This window comes from Cervus canadensis, chromosome 4, assembly GCF_019320065.1.
Source record: "Cervus canadensis isolate Bull #8, Minnesota chromosome 4, ASM1932006v1, whole genome shotgun sequence".
Classification (NCBI taxonomy): domain Eukaryota; kingdom Metazoa; phylum Chordata; class Mammalia; order Artiodactyla; family Cervidae; genus Cervus; species Cervus canadensis.
The window spans coordinates 78,217,428-78,241,448 of NC_057389.1; the positions used below are offsets into that span (position 1 = coordinate 78,217,428).

Here is a 24,021-nt window from a genome sequence, read left to right on the forward strand (position 1 = left end):
TACAGGATTATGCCAAAGCCAAGATTTAATAAGCCTAAACATGTGTAATATAAGGAAGATGAAATGTAAACCACAAAGGGGGGTCTAGGTAGTGTATACAATATCATACAGCAGTTTTACAAATTGTTTATTTCCTTTACCAGATGGGCCTTTTAAAATTTCCTCTCTGCGTACCTTAGGACCTAATGGCAAACCCACCTGAATCCCTTCCATCCTGCACTGCCCTTGCCAGGATTTCAGCCAGACGCGGTGCAGGCAGGGTTAACACCAGCCTTGAGCAGCCCTCTGCCCTGAGTAGGGTTATTAAACAGGACCATTTGACTCATAATTTGTTCTCCTCATGTTAAGTAGATTGCAATAACTCAGCTGTCCAGGATCTGTTTATCAATGCTTTGTGGCTTTCAGCAGCAAATATTTTATAACCACTAAGTAGATGTTCAGACCACTCATCAAATGAAAATCTCCTGTACTCAGAGCTGGTTTTATCATCACAATCCACCACCTAGAGAGCCCTGGAGAGGTGGTAACCCTGCCCCAGAGCCCGTCAGGCTTAGCCAGATCCTCATTTTGGGAAATTCTCTTCCCTAAATGATTTTAAGAGAAACTAGCCCACTCTCAGAAAAATAACATTGCAGAGATTCTTCATTGACCCAAACTGTCTTAGTAAATGGCCATTTTATTAAGTTTTATTATCTCTCTTATATGCATTCTAACAAAAGTGAAATGGGGGTATATGTCATAAAGAGGAATGGAAATGAAGGAAGAAGTGGATGAGAAGCAAGCAAGAGAGAGAGAAATAAGGGAGAGAAAACAGAGAAGTTTAAGAAGGGTGAAAGAAAGGCAGGTAGATGGACCCTACTACAGGTTGCATTATACTGATGCTGAATCCCTAAAAGTAGACCATTTGAAATTAAAAAGGAAATTATTATTGCCATAGATGTGTTTTCTCCATAATAACCTTTTTTTTTTTTTTTAAATGAGCTGCAGTGGTACTGGTAATTTCCATTTAGGATGTAAGGTATTATCTCCCCAAGCAGGTATACAGTAGTTTATTGTATAACTGCAGAATATTCAACCAGCTGCTAAAGAATTAGTAATGAAACCAGGTCCCTTGACCTATCATGCTGATAAGAACCTATTAAATAATGTCATGTCTAAAATGATACAAAAGTAGAACATACATTAACATGCATTATTTTCATTATTAAATGAAATCCACATGTTGAAAAAAAAAATGCTTGTGATCCAATTTTTGAAACAAACTTCTTGTCCTTTTCAGTGTCATAAATACATGAATTGCCTGTATTGACTAAGCTTAAGTTGGGAGACTGTGTCTTGCAACCTTGGGTATGCAGTACTGTGTGCCTTGCAATGAATAACACTGATGTTGGTACTTAGTAGGGTTCTCTGGTTGGCTCAGCCTCCATCGCTTACCTACCTAGAACAGGAATGAGGTATAACTAGGCGGTGCTGTACAATAACCGTCCTTAAGTCTCTAGAGAACATATGAGAAGCATTTGTCCAAAGGAATGGGGGCCACTGATAGTTAAAGACAACAAATAGAACGCAAGGCAGACAAAAACACAACTGCTATCCAGAAAATCCTCTCTTCCCCCTATCTGTTCGTGTTTTCGGTTACAGTAGCCACATTAATCACAGAGTATTAGTCCTATCACTATCACAACTACTGAGAATCTCACAAAGAAAATGATTTACAATTAGAAGAGAAATAAAAGGATTATTAGAGGAACTCTCTCCTAAGGAAATGATATTTAAGCTGAAACTGGAGTGGGAAACTTGAATTTGACAAATTCCTCTGAGGTTGAAGGGACCCTAAATGTGAATTCTCTTAATTCTAAGGAATTTGGAAAAATTCTTCTCTAATTCATATGTAGAAAGGAACAAAAACTCAACAACAGAAGGCTGGAAAAGCTGCAGAATCATACTTTGAAACCCATAAGAAGAGGACACAAAGAAACCCAAATGAACTGCACCCCAGAGAGTGAGGAATGCTTTCCAGGAGAAAAAGGGCCGAACACTGGCCTCATACCTGGCACAGCTTCAGCAGGAGAAGAAAATCCATCCACAGACTTAGTAGTCAAAATTCTAATGACCTTTTAATAGTCTCATATGGGAAGCATGATTGATTACAATTCAAAGAAGCTTCAGCAAGCCACAAGGCAAGACTCCAATCACTCACCAGGTCTCTTCCATGGGTCTTCTCTCAGTGCTTGGGAGTACTGACCTAAAGAGAAGGAGAGGAGATTTGAGAGAGATGCCCCTTGAGATGGAGTCTATCTATCCATTTATCTGTCATAGATTCGTATGTATACACACACATACATATTTCTTTTATATAACATAATATGTATTATACATACACATATGATTTCCTTATGGGATAGTATAGATTCTATTTACACATAAACATGTTTTTCTTTAACAAACTTTTAACTAAAACCAAAACAGAAACATGGTTATGGTATTTATAATATATATAGTGGTAACGTATAAAATGATAAGAATACAAAGTGTGGAAGGTACTTATGCTGTTCATTAAAGGAGATGACAATTAAATAATTCATATTGTACACTCCAAAGTAATTACTAAAAGCAAATTTAACACAAAGAATTATGAAGATAATACATAAACAGAAATGGGATACTAAAACAAGTGCAATTTGCTCCAGAGAGGAGGAAAAAGTAGAGGAACAAATGGGTTAAATATAAAACAGTAACATGGGAGACTTCCATGCAGCTATACCAATAACGATATTATGTGTAAATGAACTAAACATGTATATTAAGTGGTAGAAATGATTAGTTTGTATTAAAATAAATCAAGACCCAACATCATGCTGCCTCTAAGAAACATTTTAATTATGAGTATAAACAGGTTGAAAGTGAAGGGATGGGAAAAGATACAGTATGTATAGTAGATAATCTCCAGAGAAGGCCACCATCAATCCTACTTTGCAGATAAGCCTACTGTCTCTCACATCAAAAGGTACAGTCTAATACTGCTCCCCTGGAAACCAAACTGGCTTTAGTGACTTATTTAATGAATTGAATATAACAGACATAACTTTCTGGGACCACTGAAGCTACTTTATCTTAAGCAGACAGCTTCTGCCCAAGGTGCTTAGAACGCTTACTTTCTAGATATTACTTTTGAAAAACCAAGCACCTTGCAGTGAGAAGCTTGGGTCCTCCCCTGTGGAATCAGGTGAAGGGGAGAAAAGGGACAAGAATTATACTACATGAGATCTCCCCACATGGAGAAAAACATCTGGAAGAGAAATATTACTCCAAAAAAATTCGCTAACTTTGTTTTTTTTTTCCGCCTTAACATATTGGGCTTAATCATGAAGTATATAGTCAGTTGGGGATGGGGGTGGCTGGCTATTATTCTGGGGTGAAAATAGATGTCTATCAGAAGAGTGGGCTTCCCAAGTGGGTCAGTGGTAAAGAATCCACCTGCCAATGCAGAAGATGCAAGAGACACAGGTTCAATCGCTGAGTCAGGAAGGTCCCCAGAGGGAGGAAATGGCAACCCACTCCAATATTCTTGCCTGGGAAATCCCATAGACTTAGGAGGCTGGTAGGCTGCAGTCCACAGAGTCGCAAAGAGTCAGACACAACTGAACATGCATACATACATCAGAAGAGTGCTTCATGAAGTCATCCCCACAACATTCTCTTTTAGGCATCCTCCTGAGACCATTGGGAATCAATATTGATTTTCCACCTGGAAAGCTCTAAAAATGAGTTTGAAGGATGCAATAAGTAAATTAATTTCAAATTTCTTTTGCAGCCAAAGCTGAAAACCCATTCACTGTTTTATTTTTTGCCCTAAATAATGTCCAGGCACACTGTCTGACATAACATATGAGAGAGTCGGTAATGAGATTAAGTGACAACATGAAAATATCCAATAAAAAACTGCAGAAAGATACTCTAATAATAAAATGTCAACAATGTAGAGACGGCTCAGATTTTAATATACACACTCTCCCATTATCATATTACAATTCAAAAGCATTGCATTTTAAAATCCAAATCAAATTTTCTTGCCTTTGTGAGTAAAAGTTGTTGCGAGTTGAAGTCCAAAGGTGTTCAAGTTAAAAATCAGTTTTTCTTGATCAAGTGAGTTCATGATCCAGTCTGAAATTCTTATAGTTCAAAATACACCCTTCCTAATGTAGTATCCTTGCATCTGTCAGGTAAAGGAGTTCTTAATGCCTCAGTAAAACTATTGTTCCTTCAGCAGCCCTGTCCTGGGTTGTCTGTCCTTAGGATGGATGTAATTCCTTCTTGACATCAAAGTGGCATTTAGTTCATGCCAATTCTCTGTGTGCATCCTTCAGCTGCTGAGCCCAATTCTGATGTGTGTAGGTTTTCCATACCATCACATAATTCTCAGACACCAACTGGGAGTCCTATAATTCAATTCAATTCTGACACTTACTAGGAGACAGTATTAGACTCCACAGGTAAAGGACAAAGTCTCACAAGACTGTCCTACATTTCAGATGCCAATTGCAAGTCCAGGTTGTTACCTGTGGCTTTGACAGACTGGCTATATATCAGAGGTTCCCATGACCCCCTTCTTGGATTTGATTAATTTGTTAGAGCAGCTTACAAAACTCAGGAAACCTGTTTACTCAGTAGATTACTGGTTTATTACAAAGGATATTAAAGGATGTAAATCAGGAATAGCCAGATGGGAGAGATGCATAGGACAAGCTAGAGAAAAGGATTAGGAGTTCCCATGCCCTTCTGGGGCACCACTCTCTTCATATCTATTTGCTCACCAACCAGGAAACTCTCTGAACCCTATCCTCTTGGGTTTTTCTGGAGGCTTCATTACATAGGCATGATTGAGTAAGTCATTAACCATTGGTGGCTGAACTCAAGCTCCAGATTTTGGGGAGTGAGGGAGTAGAATTGAAGGTCCCACTTCTCTAATCCTGTGGTTAACTACCCTGGCAAGAAACGCCCATCCTTAGGTACTTTTCACCTCATTGATATAACAAAAGACAACTTTATCTTTCTCATCTCTTGGGAAAATTCCTAGAGTTTTAAGAGTTCTGTGCCAGAACAAAAATAAAATATATATTTCTCATGGCTGATCACAATATCACAATCCCATTTCTAAGATGCTGAAGACTTAAAATGACACACAAGATTATTACAGTCCTGGCTCCAAAACCACCAAACTGAGGAAACCAGATGATCCCCAGCCTCTATCAACAGCTCCTGCAGTCGAAAGTATACTCTGAGAATCCATTCCAAGAGTTGCTAAAGACCATATAACAAAAATTCAATGATGTCTGAGGGGAGTAAAGTAGATGGGGAAACTATTGGTGTAGCATCTTCACATGCAATCGGTTGATGTCTATTATTCAGAATCCATGAACTATGGATGAAAAATTGGTTGGGTGAAATCTCCCAGCAAATGTTACTATTTGCACTATTCATTCACAGTTTCTGTGGTGGTCTCTCTAAACTCACCATCTCATTTCTCAAAGTGCATTCCAGATATTGCTGCCTACTTACAAAGATTAGAAATACTGGGAACCCAATCATGAGGAATTATTTGCGGTGCTTATCTTTTCCATCCAAGGTACTAAACGACTTCAGTTTCACTTGCCTTTTTGTCTTTTGCATTCCTGGAACTTCCGTGCTGCCCAAGGGTGAGGTCTGTCTAGTAATACAGACTTCACACAATTTTAGGAGAAAGTGTTTCTGAGCCTGTGTTGCTATCTTTGCCTCCTGTATTAGAATTGTTTAGGGAAGAATTTTGGCCCCACACTGAATACATTCAGCTAGAAATATACACACAACTGGATATCCACTTGCAAAGAATAAAAGTGGACCCCCTACCACACACTGTATACAGAAGTTAACTCTAAATGGATCAAAGATCTAAACATAAGGGCTAAAATTATCCAGTAATTGAAAGGAACCAAGCATAGAAGACCACATGTTGTATGCTTCCATTTATATGAAATGTCCAGAATAGGCAAGTCCATAGAGCAGAAATAGATTAATGGGTGCTGGGGTAGGGGGAGAAAGGAATGAAGTGTGACTGCTAATAGATGTGGGGCTACTTTTAGGGGTGATGAAGCTGCCTGGAATTAGAGAGTGGCGATAGTTGCATAAATTTGTGGATACAGTAAAATCCACTAGATTGTATACTTTAAAAGTGAGAATTTTATAGTATGTGAATTATCTTTACAATTTTTTTAAGTACGTTCAACATATTCTGGAACCAAAGTTGCTGCTGATACATCAAATCCAGATCAAATCCCCAGCTTTTAGTGCCTAGTGAGGACCAACACCATCACTACATCCTCAACATGCTGTCTTTATACTCCTCCCAAATTTCATCTGGCACCTTCTTTTGGAAACCACTGTAACAAATTTTGCATAACTACTCTAAAATTTAGTGGCTTAAAATAGCAACTATTTATTTAGCTAGAGATTCTGCAGTTTGGCCAGTTGAGCTAGGCTGAGATGCATAATTCTTCTAATTGGCAATCTAATTCTAGATCAACTAGGGTTTACCTATTCTAGGACAGCCTCAGTGGAGTAGATCAGCTTGGTTTCACATAAATGTTCATCCTCCAGCTAGACTGGGATTGTTCTCATAGGGGCAGCAGGGTTCCAAGAGCGAAAGAGGAAATGAACCTAGGAGGAAGAGGCACATCATCACTTCTGGTGCATTCTGTTGGCTACAGTCAGTCACAAAGCCAGTCAAGTCTCAAAGGCAGGGAAATAAATTCCACTGAGAGAAGCTGCAAAGACACATTGTAAGGGGTGGGGATTCAGATATGGGTAAAGGATATTGAGTACTTTGGTAATCTACCATTTCCTAGAGCAGAAGTTCCAAGACAACAGTTGTACAGTGGATCTAGAAAACAATCAGTACACATCAGAAAAGGCGAGAGGATTCGAGGAGGGAATTTCTATGGAAAAAAAAAAAGGAACTTAATATATGACCTGAGTGTGAAAGTGAAAGGAGTCTTAGAATTCTTTTAGAAAGTACTAGCTGGGATTATAGGATCACAGAAAACAATTTCTTCTGGGTCAGGTGGGTAATATAATTGTGCAAAGTGGCCATATGGAAGTCAGCAAAGAATGAGGTGCAGAGTGCATATCCATCTTAAGACACTGGGATCATTAATTTCAGGGAAAATAAAAAGAATTTCCTATATATTAAATATAGCATAATATGACCATATATGCAATGAACTATATTTACCTACTTACATATGTATATGGTCATAATAATGAAACACTGAATATTAATTTAATATTCAAGAAAATATATAATACAATGATAAAATACAGAAAGATGCATGCTTTTGGATTAGGGAATGGGGTGAGATTTGGGGAATCAAAATCCCAGGATCAAGAGAAAACTTAAAACATCTCCAGTACTGCTGATAGAAACAGAGACAAGTCTTTGATTTACTGAGAAATTTTCAAGATGCAACTAAATGCAAGGATGTAAAACTAAGCTGTTAAAGTTACAGACTTAGATTGTCCTATATATTATATTAGCATACTGTACTTGTCTGTCCAAGGATAAGTTTATTTGAAGAAATCTGGGCAAAGTAGTACAAAGTTTAATTCAAAACATGTGGTAATTACACTTTAAATAAACTTAAGAGTTTTAAGATTTCCAGTTACACATGGTCAATCTTTGTGGCTGCCCTTAAAATAGTAGTTAATGTAGCCACAGAATGATAATAAATGATGTCAAAACCTCAAAGTTTATTGGGAAGAGTTCCAAAATGTATCAGCATTTGCTTGAAATGACTCTACCCATGAGCATGGGTTTAAAATTATTACAGGACAATTATCCTTCTTTAAGATAAATTTGGAAATTCTGCCATAAGTAGGACCTTCTATGTTAAGGACAACCTTGACCTTCATACCAAGAAAATTAGTATGTGCAAATTTATACAAAGTCTACAGTAGTAGAACATGAAAGCAAATGCATTCTTGAATGACAAAATAATCTCTTCATCTTCTAGTTTGGGTCAGGTACCTATTTTTAGTTCAGATGCTTTATAATTTTTATAAAATAAGATTACTCATAAATCTTCCTTGTCAGAAAACCAACAGTTAATGACAGATTTTTTTGGATTTTTGTTTCCCTGAAGCAGTTCTCTTTCATTTTCTGCAAACCACATACCAGAGTTTCTCCTTGAGGCCAGTTAGATTGATGAACTGGCTAGTGGGGATGGGTATTTTATAGAATGAGGAACTGGCTGGAGCCATTGTTCCCACTGGCATTTTCATGAGACACACCTAAGTTTCATTCAAGGTTTCACTGTGTAACACCCTCATTTAAACACAGCTTATGGATTAAAAAAAAAAAAAATTTCCTCTCAGGAGTAAAACCACTCTGCCCTGTTCAGCAGGTCACATCTTCAGGGCCACTGGGAAACCAAGCATCTGTGTTGTGATTTTTGAGGCCAAAAAAACGAATCAGATCAATATGCAAGGTTTGGTCTTGGTGTCTCATCTTTCAGCTCGAAATTCTAGATGAGTGATTGAGAGGGGGCAGGTGTTAGTCAAACTATTTTAATAGTTTTAAATTACCTTGGTATGGATAGAGTCTATAGAAACAAAAATGACTATGAGTTGGAAGATTAAAGGCAAGTTTCTCATTTTCTCATTTCACTGAGTGGACATCTTATCTATTTATTATTGGGAAAAGGCCTGGACAAGACACAGGGGGTTTGCTAAATGGGGAGTTTCCAGACCCTGAAGATCTTTAGTTATAGAATCAGGTGTTTAACCATGGTTTGCAAACCCACAGCCTGTAGGTAAATCCGGTCTACAGCCTTGTTTTGTTGGCTTGCTTTATTGACTGTCCAATTTGAATGTTTTAAGTTAGGCATGCACTCTCCAGCTCATTCTCTTTGAAGACTGAATACATTACAGAAGAAATGAAATAAATTGGAAAACTATGCTACAGAGAGAAGCACAGACTTTTAATGTGAAAGAAACATGAATTCTGGTTCTGCTATTTAATATCTATGTGACCTCAAGCAAGTTGTAATTACTTTTTCAAGTCTTAGTTTTCTTATCTATACATGGAGCTACAAATACTATCTCACAATGTGATTGTAGGGATTAAATAATATAATATTTCTTATTTGTACACAACCATCACACTGTGAAGGCTCTAGAGTTTGCAGCTATTCTTTGCTTCCCCTACAGGAGATGCCTATGGAAGCTCAGAGGAAGAATCCATTAGTTCTGGCTGTGTGGGCAGGGAACATATGACAAATTAAGTCATCATTTGAACTGGATGACGGATGGAAAGTATTACAATGGACAAATCAGGAATATAGGAGTTCCTAAATTTTAGGATCTTCTGTTTTGAGAAAATGTGTTTTGAGTCAAGCCATTTGATGAGAGTTCTGTGGGGCTGGGGGCAGGGGTAGGGGGCATCTCCATAGGGTAGGCAGAGAGCCAGTCCAGTCCAGACCAGGCACTGCCACACTGCTGTTCACCGTTGGCTCTCACATGTTCCCGCTGTGGGGTATGACGCATTGCTGCTATATTTGTGGGTGTGTGCGTGAGTGCTAAGTCATTTCAGTCATGTCTGCCTCTTTGCAACCCTATGGACTGTAGCCCATCCATGGAATTATCCAGGCAAGAATACTGCAGTGGGTTGCCATGCCCTCCTCCAGGGAATCTTCCCAACCCAGGGATCAAATCCACATCTTTTATGTCTCCTGCTTTGGCAGGCAGGTTCTTTAACACTAGCACCACCTGGGAAGCCCTATATTCATGGGGCAGAAGGTAATTCCCAGGTTCCTTTGGGAAGGGCCTGGGGAGCTTTAAAAAAGGGCCATTTGTGGAAGATAGCCATGAAAGGGAATATTAGGCTACCAGGACCAGTCCTATAGTTGTAATCATACACAGCTATTTTCTTGATAATAAACCAGATGACTTATCTAAGTTAAATAACCTCTTCTTGGGTTTAGTGACAAGCAAATTATGTTTTACTTAGTTCTTAGGATTATCAGAATGTGCTATAAGTCCTTCTGAATGGACTGTGACTTCTATAGGTGATAGTTAACTACCTGAGATTAAGGAAGCATTAGCTGCTCGAGTGATTGTGGGTGGATGAATAGTCAGGTGAGTCTGTGCAGATTCTGCAGTATCTGAGGAAGTTATGATTTGTGTAGGATAAGTAGGAGTAGGGCATTGCTAAAGGAGCAGTTGAATTGTTCCATCAGGCCATTAGTCTATAGCAAGTGATGATGAACATATGGGTGAACATGAAGGAATTTGAACAGTGCTCCCAAAATCTAAGATATAAATTTGGACCAAGTATCTGAGAACCAGAAGACTGATACTTCAAGGAGATGAACATCTTCCTTCATGACAAGGGTTGCAGAAATTCTCATGAACATGAGGAGAATGGAGGAGATACAATGTGTGCCATCTAAGAAAGTGTCCGTCTTTATGACTATAGGAGGATAGAAGACACAAGATCTGAAATAAAGTCCATCCTGAGACTGTCCAAAGGATACAGGGATTAGGAGTAGGAGGTTCCCCCAATCAGGGGTCTTTGGTATTTTTCTAGTGGTCTGCTTGCCATCTCTCAGACTGGTGACACTAGGTATCTGGCCTTTCCACACCAATGGTACTGCTGATCCTACCTAGTGATACATGTTGTTTCAAGTACCCCTGAGAGACCCAGAAAGCTCTATTTGTGTAAGTGCATCAGACATCCTCACCCCAGTATGAGGGTTAAGAGGTATGGTGGGAGTCTTGGCAAAACTCTAGCCTTTTAGAAGTCTACATGTTCCAAGAAACCAGATGATTCTAATGCTCTGGACACAGAGTGCACTTTTCTAAGACATCTTCTAACTCTCTAGTCAAGGGATTAACCATTCTACTCAGAAGACCAGGTGAGAATACAGAATTCAGGGTATGAAAGTCTATGAAACCTACCTTCTCAAGAGTTCATTCACAGCGTTTGCCACATCCTCCTGACAAAGTCACCACACGTGAGCATCCTGTGATCAGAAATCCAGGGTTAGACCCATAGCCAGGGTCACCCTGTTAGAAGATGCAATTTACCCATCGTCCCACCCCTACAAAAAACAGAACCTCACTGCATTCCCCCTTGAACACTGAATCTGGGTCTCCCCCACAAAGCTAATTGCTTTTGCCATTGCATGTTGAGAAAATTGATGGATTTCCCCCCAAATCTCTCCAGATGCAGGAGTGTGAGCTGGTTTCAGCTTCCAACATTTGAGAATCATCAGATGGCTGCCTTGTTTCACTTTTTTTTTTTAACCACATGGTTATATTTCTTTCATGCAGTACACAGAATACGAACCCCCCACTGAATAATGAGCAGGAGGATCCGGAACCTTGTGCAGTACATGGAATGTCCACATAGCTCTCTTCAGGGTTTGTCTGATGTGCCTCTCTAGGATTCCGTCACACTGAACCTGTCAGAGATGCTCTTACACAAGTATATCCTGGACATATGATAAATTCACATGATTATTGGTTCTTGCAGATCTGCACAAGGGAGTTTCAACAGAAAAATTCAAATTTTCAAGTTCTCTTGAAAAAAATAAACATCCCCAAAGAATCTACATTCCCACATGGCAACAATCCCAGGACAGGACTAAAACGATTTCTTTACACTGGCCCTGCTGTCCAATCGCCACAATCACCTTCACTCCTTGTCATGTTAAATGGACAACCTCCCTCATTTACATGTGCAATGGCATGTCTTAATTTAAAGGAATAAGGAAGACAGGGAGTAGCCTGATAAAAGGAAGGGAGGTATGAATTGTGAATTATTTAAAAGGATATATGCTTTTAAGAAATTCATACTAATAGTTCACATGGCACAACTAAAGATCGTGCAAGCCGCAAGGAAGACAGAAGATCCTGCACGCCATGACTGAAACGTAGTACAACCAGATTAACTAACAAATTAAAAAAGAAATAAAACCAATAATACTTTTTTTTTTTTTTTTTAATGAAAAGGACATATGCTAAGCTATGAGAAGAGAAAGATAGGTAGGGGTTACAATGAAATGCCCTATGAAAACTCACCTAAGCTGCTGAGCTTATCTTTTAGATAATGTTAAGACAATGAAGGGTTTCACAAAAGCGTTTAACAAAATGTGTACTGCTTTAGAAAGATAATTTCAGTAGTGTGGGAGACAGAATGAAACAAAGACTAGAAGCAAGGACATTATTAGTTTTAAAAAGAGCACAGAAAAAAAAAAATGAGAGTATGACCTAGCCTTGCCCATTCCCTGGTGGCTCAGATGGTAAAGAATCTTCCTGCAAGGCAGGAGACAGGTTCGATTCCTGGGTCAGGAAGATCCCCTGGAGAAGGGAATGGCAACCCACTCCCAGTGTTCTTGCCTGGAGAATTTCATGGACAGAGGAGCTTGGCAGGCTACGGTCCATGGGGTTGCAAAGAGTCGGACACAACTGAGTAGCTAACCCTTTCACTTTCTTTTTCCATGGTAATAGAAAGAAGGGAAGGAATATTGTGGAAAATTTGGAGAAGGAATTCACAGAACTTAGCAGACAACTGGCTAGATAAGAATGAGGGAAAGAGTGAGTGTGATGATGTTAGCCTAAGTCTCTGGGAGAAGAACATGAACTCTGAATAGAGTTCAGAGAGAATTCAACGGAGAGACAGATGAGTTCCATCTGAATGTGTTAAAAATAGAGGGAGTGGCGAGTATTTTCATATGAACACATGTTATGAATGGAGCTTGGGAGAGGAAAAAAAAAACCAAACTATAGATAGGGACCTGGAAATCAACAACTAAGCAATGCTATCTGACACCAGGAACTAGGTGAAATTGTCTAGGGCAAGGAGAAGAGGGGTATACAGAGCCCTCAAGAACATTATACATACAGAAACGGTGATGGAAGAAGTTCAACAAGTGAGACTAAAAAGAAAATATAGGAGACACGGGGATGCAGTGGATATTTTCCACTGGTTCTTCCAAACCCACTTTCTGCCCAGCTCTGTGCCTGGGGAGGCTGGCCTGTGTGGGCTGCTTCCATTGGCTTATCCTCTGGCAGTGGTCTGATTTGGCCAATAGGAGGCCCTGACTTAGGCTTCCCAAGTGACTCAGTGGTAAAGTATCCACCTGCCAATGCAGGAGACGCAGGCTCAGTCCCTGGGCCGGGAAGATCCCCTGAGGGGGAAATGGCAACCCACTCCAGTATTCTTGCCTGGGGAATCCCATGGACAGAGGAGCCTGGCAGACTATAGTCCATGGCGTTGCAAAGAGTCAAAGATGACCTAGTGACTAACCAACATCAACAAGCACTGGCCCAGGTAAGCATGATGCTGGGGTATTTAGTCCCCTAGCTCACTCCCTACTGGGTGGTCCCAAGTTAACTGCATTTCTCTCTGTAGCTACATTTTTCTCAGAGTTCACAGCTCTGTTGGGTGGGTCCTCTTCGTGTAGCTGGTTGGCTAACTGGTCCCATCTCTCAGGCATCAGGGCAGTCACACTCCCCTTTGTCTTCCTAGCATACTGCTCCATCCTTTGTTGGCTACCTTGATCTTTATAAAGAGCCCCTTGGTTACGCTCCTTTCAGTGTGAATCGCTATCTGTTTTCTGCTGGGATGCTGACTGATTCAAAGGTAAATCCAGGAGGGTAAAATATCCTGGAAACCATGGGAGAAGGACTTGCATAAATGCTCCAAATCACATCATGGGATAAAGACTAAAGAGAAGCAGAGTCTGACCATTGTTTTCAGAAGACTGGTGTGGGCGGGAATCAGGACGCAAGGTTTGGTGGAGGAAATGAACAGTGAAAGAAAACAGGCAGTTAGTTAGAAATACTGCTTCAAAAAGGTCGGTGGTCTAAGGAGAAAAGAGAGAGGACATCAGTCTGAAGCAGAACTAATCCATTCCTTTAAAGTTAAGGAGAGATGGAAATAGCCCCATAAAACTGCTTTTTTTGGTCAATTGCCTCATTGTCACATGATTCAAATGGCCTTCTTAAATTAGCAAATCACCTTCTCCCTGGGATTTTAATTTGATAGAAAGGTTTCAAATATAACCAAGAGACAGCTAAGGATGAAATATCTAGTTCAGGCTTACCTCTCTCAGCCATTCCAGCTATTAATCATTTATAGGACACCATAAGCCACCTCTAGGAAAATGATGATTCTTTATTGCTTGTTAAAAATATTTACATTTTCCTCTACCAGCTGTATACAAGGAATTGATATTTTCCGAATTGCTAAGTCAATAACATCTTCCCTGAACCATCAAAGGATTTGATAAACCAGCAAAACATGAGAGCCTCTGCTGCAAATAAGTGGGAGGCACGCAGCCTGTCAGGCAATTAAGTGGACCTGAATAAGCTGATGTAATTAAGCCTCTTACTGCATAATTATCTTTATTTTAAATGTGTCTTTTGATGAAACATCTGTTCCCCGCTCCAGATATGAAAAGAGGGACCCATGCTCGGGAAGCAAACAGGCTTGTGAGGCCCTCACACGTGCTGCCTGGGCTGCTCAGATCCAAGGCAACAAATGTTGTCATTTGTTCTGTCTTTGCATGCAAGAGGCAGGTGTCCTCAGGTCCCGAGCCTGCATTCGACTGACCTCCAAGCTCACAGCAGCTGCCTGGAGCCCTGTCACACAAAGAGTCCCTGAGTGCCAAAGGGAACGCTGAGCAGCAGAGGGACATCAAGCTGGAAGGGCTAGTACCTTGGCCATCTGCAGAGCAGGACAGAGGTGGTGAGCAGGGTGGGGAACTGGTCAGCTGGACCCCCTTGGGTCCCTGTCTCCAGGCAGCAGTGCCTGGCTGCTTCCCCTTCCTTGAGGGTAGATATGATGAGTCAAACCTGACTGACGCCAGGCAGCATCACTTTGGTGAATTTTTGTATGGCGATTTCATCCATCCTATTCTGGAGACCCCAAACTCTAGTGTGTAAGTTTCCTATGTTTTTCCAAATCAGGAATTTTGAATCACGCTAATGGACATAGAAGTGAGAAAGTCACAGATTTGTACCAGAAAGAGACTGGATTTTATCAGGTTGGCCAAAAAGTTCATTCGGGTTTGTCCATGAGTTGCTATAACATACAGGCCTGTATATACATAACATAAACACCTATATAGCATATAGGCGTACTTCATCTTACTGTACTTTATTGTGCTTTGCAGACATTGCAGCTTTTGCCAATTGAAGGGTTTGTGGCAACTCTGAGTTATCAGATGATGAATAGCATTTCTTAGCAACAAAGTGTTCTTAAATTAAGGAATATACATTTTTTAGACATCATGTTATTGCATATTTAATGGATTATAGTGTAGTCTTTTATAGATACTGGGAAACCCCCAAATTTGGGGGACTTGCTTATGGTGATATTCACTTGATTGCAGTGATGGGAAACTGAACCCACAATGTCTCCCAGGTCGGCCTATATTTCTCACACTGCCACTTGTGGCCTTGGTGGCCAACTACCTGTTGCTCCCTTTCAGCCTCAATTTACTCAACTCTAAATTGAAAATAATGATACCTGTCTTACAAAGTAATTGTGAGAATTCATAAGGAGGCAGAAAGCCTAATGGAAGACATTAAGTATGGTAGCTGATCTGAATAAACATTAGCGCCTTCTCGTTTCTCTGACCAACTCAATGGACATGAATTTGAGCAAACTCTGGGAGAAAGAGAAGGACAGGAGAGCCTGGAGCGCTGCAGTCCATGGCATTTGTCAAGAGTCAGACAAGTCTAGTGACTGAACAATGAAACAACTTTTTCTGATCCACCTCCTCCCGCTGTCCATGAAGGAGCCTAATGCCTATTTCTTAACTAAGGGTTAGAAATCTGCTGTCAAGAACACCTTCTGATTCAAGATGGAAGGACATACTGGACTCACATTCTCCCCACAAACACACTAAACCCACAGCTATACATGGAAAAACATCCTCTGCAAAGAAACTGGCCGAGCAGCTCCTACACATGGGGTGGACAAGGGAAGGTCCAGCTCAAAGCGGGCAGAGGAGGCTGGGACAGAGTCTCACCATAAACCTCAACCCCAGCACAGCAACCCACGGTCAGAACTCAGAATCTGGACCTTCTCCCTGAGGAGTGGAGGATTTGAACCCCACATTGAGCACCCCCAACTTCTGAAACCTCCACCTGAGAGTTTAGCATCCACAATATCAAGGTCTGAAAACTATCAGGGCTCATGTCCATGGAACCCATGAAGTCACAGCCATCTGAGGAACAGCTCTTAAATGGCTCAGGCGTGCACTCTCCCCCACAGGGTTCACACCCAGCAGCTGATCAACAGGGGCTTGGATCTTGACTGGGAGAGGCTCACTTGCTTTCTTTGAGTGTTGGCCAATGGGCAGTCATCTGATTTGACACACATTTGGGGTTCCTGGGTGCTATCTGAGGATGGAGACTGGGGGCCCTATCTTTGCACTCCCCTTCTGCCCCACTCCAGCCAACAGGTGCCATCTTTTTCTTTTCTTTTTCCTTTTTTTCATTCTCTTTTTTTTTTTTTGGCTTATAAAACTCTAGGCATTTTCCGTATCTTTTTCTTCTTTCCTGGCAGGCGCCATCTCTACAGTCTCCCACTGCCTCACGGGCTTCACTTTCTCTGTGCTGGGCTCCAGAGCACCATGATCTCCCAGAGGGGAGTTTATACATGCTTCTAGAGCCCCAGGGTTTTTTTTTTAAATACATACATTTTATTGAAGTATAGTTGACTTACAATGTTTCAGGGGCACCTCACAGTGATTCAGTTATACAAATACACATTATTTTTGAAATTATTTTCCATCAGAGGTTATAAGATATTGACTATAGTTCCCTATGCTATACAGTAAAACTTTGCTTCTAGTTGCATATCTATTTTTTAATTGGAAATCGAGCATTCTACTCATAGTCAGTCAAACAAGTGGAATCAAAATGTCACCAGGGACCCTCTAGATACCCTGGCACTAGTAGTCTGTGGGGTTTATGCTTGCAGTCATTACAAAAAAGCTCTCTTTCCAGTAGTTTGTTGTTTGTGAATAGGAAGGTAACTGGTTTTTGCCATTAGGTTACTGCAACACCATGAAGTCAATAATTGCTTTAGTTATTTGTCAGGTAAGGAAATTGAGACCCAAGCTTAAAAGCATAGCTTGTGTGACAATTCCAGGTTTAGATGCAGGTCAGTCTGACACCTACTAATGACGCTAAAGATTTGAGAAAAGTAATCTTGTTTGCCATGACCAAAGCTCACATGGAAGTTTCTCTCTTCTCCACTTCTCAGTATATCAGGACTCAAATAAATGGTTCCCTTTAAGTATTTTTATCCAAGAGATTCAGCTTCCCCTCTGGAAGGTTTTTAATGCCCTCTTCCTGATCTACAATTTTGCTCTTCCCTTAAAGTCTATTTCCTTGTTACAGAAATGTGTTCTAAGTCAGGCCAAATTCAGTCAAGAAACATGATGTAAACTTCAGAGAAAACATAAATAAGTTTTTCCTACTTAAAGAGTTGTTTTAATTTTTTAGGCTAATGGAAGAGATGCAGAGGTTGTGTCGACTGGGTAAGAATTTAATCTTGGCTTTAATTTTCAGTCTTTCATTGGATATTCTTATACACTTTGATCAACACAATTGAAGTATTATCCAAAGAGGTTTTTTAAATATGAAAAGAATGGAAAGGTAGAAAGAATAGTAGACAAAGATTATTTGGTCGGATCACTTGAGCTCTACAAATTACTAGCTATTTGGTCTTGGGCAAGTCATTTCACACATTGGGGCCCCAATTATCTCATCATTTAAATGAGCATTAAGCTGGATACCCTCTTAGCTCTTTTTTTTTTTTTTCCTCTCAGCTCTTTCAGCTCTCACATTATTTGATTTTAGTGCCAAAGCATAATTTCATGATATACTCTGCATATTTTTTCCCTGTAAAACACATTGACATCATGCTAAATTAGATGGACTTATGTTCCCTCCTACAAACAATTGTGGCCATTACCAAGATTTGCTAGCAAACAGAAAAGAGGCATGGCATGTCTCAAGTTCTTTTTCCCGTAATGCTCTGAGCACATTTCTGATGTGTTGAAAAACTGCAGAGTATTTCTGTATGCTGCTCTTTATATGACTTGTTAGATCATACCAAAACTATTTCACAGAGCCTCTTTCATGCTTTTTCTGGACTCACATCCAAAATTGAGCAAAAACGTTAGATTTTTTAAAAATATACCTGTGTTATGGAAAGAAGCAAATGCACAAACTAGATGTTAATTTTCCTGTTCGACTAACCAAAGCATATTGATAAGCCCCTGCCAAATAGCTGAGATGTATTATAAATGAACATAACTTTTGTTGGACTGCACGCTGACTGAGCTCTAGAATGCAGCCTGGAGGCATTTGTAACCAGATAGAGATACCATAAGACATAGTGTCCTCTGTGGGAAAAACATGATGGAAATTGTGAAACATTTTAGAAAGCAGGAATTTCAAACTATCATCATCCTAGCAGATCTGATTATTCCCATGTGTTCTGATTTCGCAGCAAATGCCAATCCAGTTGACATTTAGGAAGGAAGTTTCCCAAACAAACCATTTGTGGCATCCTTGGAAATACTTCTAGATAGTCAGGCATCATGAGAAAGCTTGGTATCATCCTAAATTGAAATTTGACTTTTTTTGATTAAAGGAAATCTTGAGTAAGGACATAAGCTCCGACCCTAACATTCACTGCCAGTCGACACCCAGCCTGGAAACTACTTGACCTTTACAAGAAGTCCTGACACGGGGCAGCTTAACCTAATGCTCAGTGGGCTTCAGTAGTTCTGATCCTTTTCCTTCTTCCTGAGTGTCTCATAGGCTCATCTGAACATGATGTTCCCATGCTCTTTGCAAGTGACTTCATATTTACGATCAGTTCAAAAGGCCAAGAAACACAAGAATAAGCCAAGTCTTCCATGCCCTAACCTTGTCTCCCCACAAAACCCACTATACCTTGTCCTGGGGTGGGAGGAGGAAGGAGGCATAGGTATATTTCTTCACTAGAATTTTCTGTTGGCTTCACCTCATCAGTGGAGAGGTTGGCCTCCCCACAAGCCTCCTGAATGTCCACTATGGTCCTTTACATCATATTCACCTGTCTTTCCCCAACTACTGTCCTTCCACTGCCAACTCAGGCAGTATCCCTTTTCTTCTTTACTTAGTTATATCAATCTGGTACCTAGAAGGACCCAGGGAAAGATAAGCTTTCCATCTTTCTATAAGCAAAGTAAGCCAAACCTGTGAAAGAATAGGAAGAACTCAGACAGGAGAAGGAGAGAAGGGAGACACACAGCGTCTGCCCCAATGAACTGACTGATCTGACTTCCCGAGCTGCATCTTGGTCCTTATTTTAAATACCCTACTTTTCTCTGATTCACTTTGCATCTTGAACTGAGTTGTTCTTTCTTCTGAAGGAGTGGGTAGACATTCTAACTGAAGCACAACATTCTTGCATTTCCCTCTCAGTCTTTAAGAAAGATCATATAAGCAGAAGTAATACCCTTAAAAAATTGTATTTCCCCAGGACTTCTGTGGCGGTGCAGTGGCTAAGCCTCTGTGCTTCCTGTGCAGAGGGCTTGGTTTCGATCCCTGCTCAGGAAACTAGGTCCCACATGCCACAACTAAGAGCTCACATGCCACAACTAAAAAGATCGCACAAGCTGCAACAAAGACTGAAGATCCCAAGTGCTGCAACTAAGACTCAGTATAGTCAAAAAATGTATTTATATATATAATTATAATATAAATATATAAAATATATTTTAAAATTCTAAAATTTATATATAATTTGTATGTTTATAATATATATATATATAAAGGGAAGGGCTTCCTTGGCCCTCCAGGACAATTGCTCAGAGATGAGGAGAAAAGAGAAGTCTAGATACAGCATATGACTGAAACAAGACTTCCTCTGGATCCATCCATCAGCACCATGACCAAGCAGGAGGAATTTGGGGAGACAATGAGATGACTTCTGTACACGGAGGACAGCAACTTCATAGCAGCTTTGGGTAATGAACAGGCCTTCTGATTTCCAGGGTACACAGTCAACATCCAACTTTAAGCACTGGACCATGAGGCCAGGTCCAGAGAAGCTGGAGCATCTGGATTTCAGCAGGATCACAATGGGTAGCAACGTCCCCAGGAGTCCCAGACAAGGCCTCTTCAGAAGGCTGAGCCCGATCTCACGATTTCTTTCCTCTGCTTGAGACCTTGGTGGTCAGAATTGACCCTCCAGTCTGAGCAATATTACTGTTCTTGGGAGTGGTCATGTGAAACAAGTGGAAGGAAAAATGGCATCCCTTCAGTTGCAAAAGGAACTAAGAATCATTGAAGTTGAATGTGTACATTTTATATCCAAAACGGATTTCACATTTGTAGATACTTGGAGTGCCCAATATCCATTCATTTTCTAAGAGCACTCTGTTTCCTTTTGAGAAATAACTTCTTTCCCATTGGACAACATCTATTTGGATAGTAATTCAGGATCATGGCCTTCCCTACCCAAGGAACTAACTCAAGATGCATACTGAACCAACTAGATGCCCCTACCCTAATATTTAAATCTGAGCACAGGTCAAAGGATATGGAAGTAACTAGAATCCACTCTGTCCCCATGGAGAGTTCCTACTGGGGCCTCTAGAATGTTTGGTTTCTGTGCTTCTGGAGCTGTCTTATTTCTTACTTTATCTCCAGCATGATCTCCTAGGATCCTGGCAATTCTGTAAACCTCTGATAGACTTCTAGCAAATTCCTTCTAGCTTGAGTTAGCCAAGATTCATGTCTGTAGCTTGTCATTAAAGGCATGAAAGTAATATACAACAACATTCATACAATAGGCTAAAGTTTGCATGACTTTTGTTCATCTAGTACTCCATTTCACTCCCATAGAACTCTGACATTAATAGAGCAGATACTATATCCACTCACTGATTCATGATAACAAAAACCTAGGCACAAAGGGTTTAGACAACTGGCCCATGCTCTCCCAGCTAGAAAATGCCCCCAAGACTTCTGGCATGACACTCAGCACCCTGTACCACACTGCAGTGAGGTGCGAGCTTCTCATCTGTTCTCCATAAAGCAGCAAAAGGAAGACAAGTTAATTAGAAACACACACGCTCTTCTACCAGCATTCATGTGACTAATACCACGGGCCTCTTTTTAAATTTCCCTTTTGTGCACAGGGATCAAGATGTAAAAACATTCTTTAATATACTACTGCAACGTTAATGGATCCAGACTGTAACAGGGTGACATATTTACATTCAGAAAGATTGGAAGTAATGGCAAATTGGCTCTGATGTCACCTATAATTGTTGCCGTTTAGAGGAGACATACCTAAGTCTATCATCTCTATGTAGAGGGAAATGGCTTCCTGGAAACAAAAATAAATATGCCTCTTTTCCAAAAGGGAGTTGACACTAATCAAGAAGCATCTGAAAATAGGTCACACAGGGGCAATAATTATTCCTTGACTAACAGCAGGCAATTCCAGGTTTTCTTTACATATAGAAGGACTAAATTTAAGGTGTCAGTGGAACTTAACTGAGCAGTACAAGTGTTGTCTGAAGTCAGTAATAGTCTTTTGGAATTTAAAATCACTAAATAATTTGGCTGAAGTCACATTTCAGGTCCTTGGTGATGTTTGGTGCAAAAGGCAAACAATGCAGATTAGAATCAGAGCAGTGAAGAACCACCCAAAGCAAAGACCTGGGGACGCAGCCCCCACCCCTCCACTCCCACCACCCAACACTAACTGTAAACTTAGTGAGTTGAGGCTTAGCATCCACCTAAGGCTCTTTCGGAACAAGTCTTTCTCACAGAAGAGTAAGAAAAAACTCAGTTCCTGATATCACCTGTTTTTACAATCCTACAATATTTCTCAGTTTAGATGAGACGACACTTCATGAAGATGCTTGAAATAAAAGCACTTAAAAAATAAACATGAAAAAAAAAAATAAACATGACAGGAACAAGTTCATAAAGTGTTGAATTGAGGCAGGCATTAATGTTTTTTATTTATATAAAAAATTTCTGCTTGTCAACAGCTGCTCCCTGTCAACATCTATTCGAGATCATTTTACTATAAAAGATAACATCATCATCTAGATAAAATATTTTTTATGAATAATACACATTTCATGACCTTAGGTGGAAAACCAGGCGACAAAATTTTCCTTCAAAGTCCCCTAGTGTGAAAATTAGATGTTCTTTTACACCAGGGAAAATGTGAAAAAAAATTCCCCTAAATAATTAGAGCACGTGGTCCCATGGGTACACAGCTTGTTCTATTGGTTTGATGGGATATGCTTCTCAGTTCCTATAAAATTGATTTACTGAACCAAAACTAAAATCTCAATGCCTCTAAAATATAAGTAGAAGTCTAAAATTGATCAGTAAGCAAAAAAGGAAGTAAAGCAGAAAAGAATTCCTATGAATGTCAAAAATCACATAATTATGTGATATGCCAGTAGGAATGTCCCCAAACATCTATGAAAAGAGATCCATGAAACTGTTCTTTTTATTCCCAGATGAAAGGCAGACCTAAAATAGTAAATAGTTCCGAGAGTGATAGTTGTATAGCATCAAGTTCAATGCTAGGGCTGCAGGTCAAATTTGATTACCTTTCTTATCTCTGCCTTCTTTTACCAGTTGTCTTCTTCTAGCTTAGTGATTTGTTAGTACTTTGTTTTTTCAAATATATTGCTCCATCTTGCAGGACAAGCACACGGTTAATCTTTCTGTGGATAGCAACTATTCTAGATGTGTAAATCAAGTATTGTCAAAAGCAAATAAAGCGTTTTGGAAAATCAAGAGACTAATTCATAGGGTGTGATTGGGGGTGGGGTGGGGAATGGGAGGAATGTTGTTTTTTTTTTTTTCTTCTGGAGAGTTCTCTTCTCAAAGAAAAATGTTAGATTATTGCAAAGAATACGTTCTTTGGCAGCATTCTCACTTTCCTCCATTAAAAAGAAAGATTTACACATAATAACTTACAAAGTGTATAAATGTCCTTGGAGGATAAGTGAATCCTACTTTATTTGGGGTAGGAGGGAAAGCGTCCGCGATTTGCTTGCTTTCTTTGACCTTTTCCATAACTCTCTCGTCTACCCATCTGACAGGCGCTATCAAAGATGCTGAAGTAGATCAAATTTCCTTTTTCCTTTCCCCAGGTTAATGACATTTGCTGTGAGGGTCAGGAGATTACCAGAGAACTGTGAACTAGAGGCAGGGAGCAGGAAGGCTGTATCCCAGGAATAATTTCCTCCACTTCTCTAACAAGAGAATTGTGAAAGTTCTCGTTATTTGTCTATATAAACAACACTGCCCACCCACCCGGCATTTTCTCAAAGAGGTGGGCTTCTTATAGCCTTCTTTCTAGTTTCTATAGTGAACAAATTTAAGTCCTGTTTCGAGTCACCTTGGGGTGCAATACCTTCTATTTATACCCAAATGTACACTGCTAAAAAGAAAAAAAAAAAAGGTTTTCAGATCATTTTATTCATCACTTCTCTAAATATTCTATTCCCCAGATTCATCACCCACCCACTTATTTATCAGTCTTCGCACCAAATAAATCCTGACAGTCTTCCAAATCCAAACACACCCTCAAAGGATGAAGAATCACTGATAACATCCTTTGGAATGTTCAGAAACTGAGGAAAATGACTGATAAAGCCACCCTAACAATAGGGCCGTGATGCTAGAGCCAGCTCTTGCCAGAATGGTATTGATTATGCAAGAAGGACATTTCAAAGCTATTCAAGACACCCTTTCCCCTCAACACACATACACACACACACAAATCAAGGCCTTTCCAACAAGACAAATCAATAGTGTCCCAAGGTAGAAACAAGGAGGAAAAAAGATTCTTAAAGTCAGTTCTTTGGGGAGAGATTATCCAAGTCTCCCTTTCACTTCCCATTCCATAGTGACTTCAGTCTCACTAAATTA

The 24,021-nt window shown here is 40.0% G+C and overlaps 1 long non-coding RNA gene across 1 annotated transcript in view; it reads right to left on the reverse strand.

Moving 5' to 3' along the window:
- Nucleotides 1-2,044: 2,044 nt before the first annotated feature.
- Nucleotides 2,045-24,021, reverse strand: part of LOC122440098 — an 85,289-nt gene continuing 63,312 nt past the window's right edge. Inside the window, exon 3 of the long non-coding RNA XR_006269047.1 lies at nt 2,045-2,245. This is a non-coding gene — a long non-coding RNA (uncharacterized LOC122440098). The remainder of the gene's footprint in view (nt 2,246-24,021) is intronic.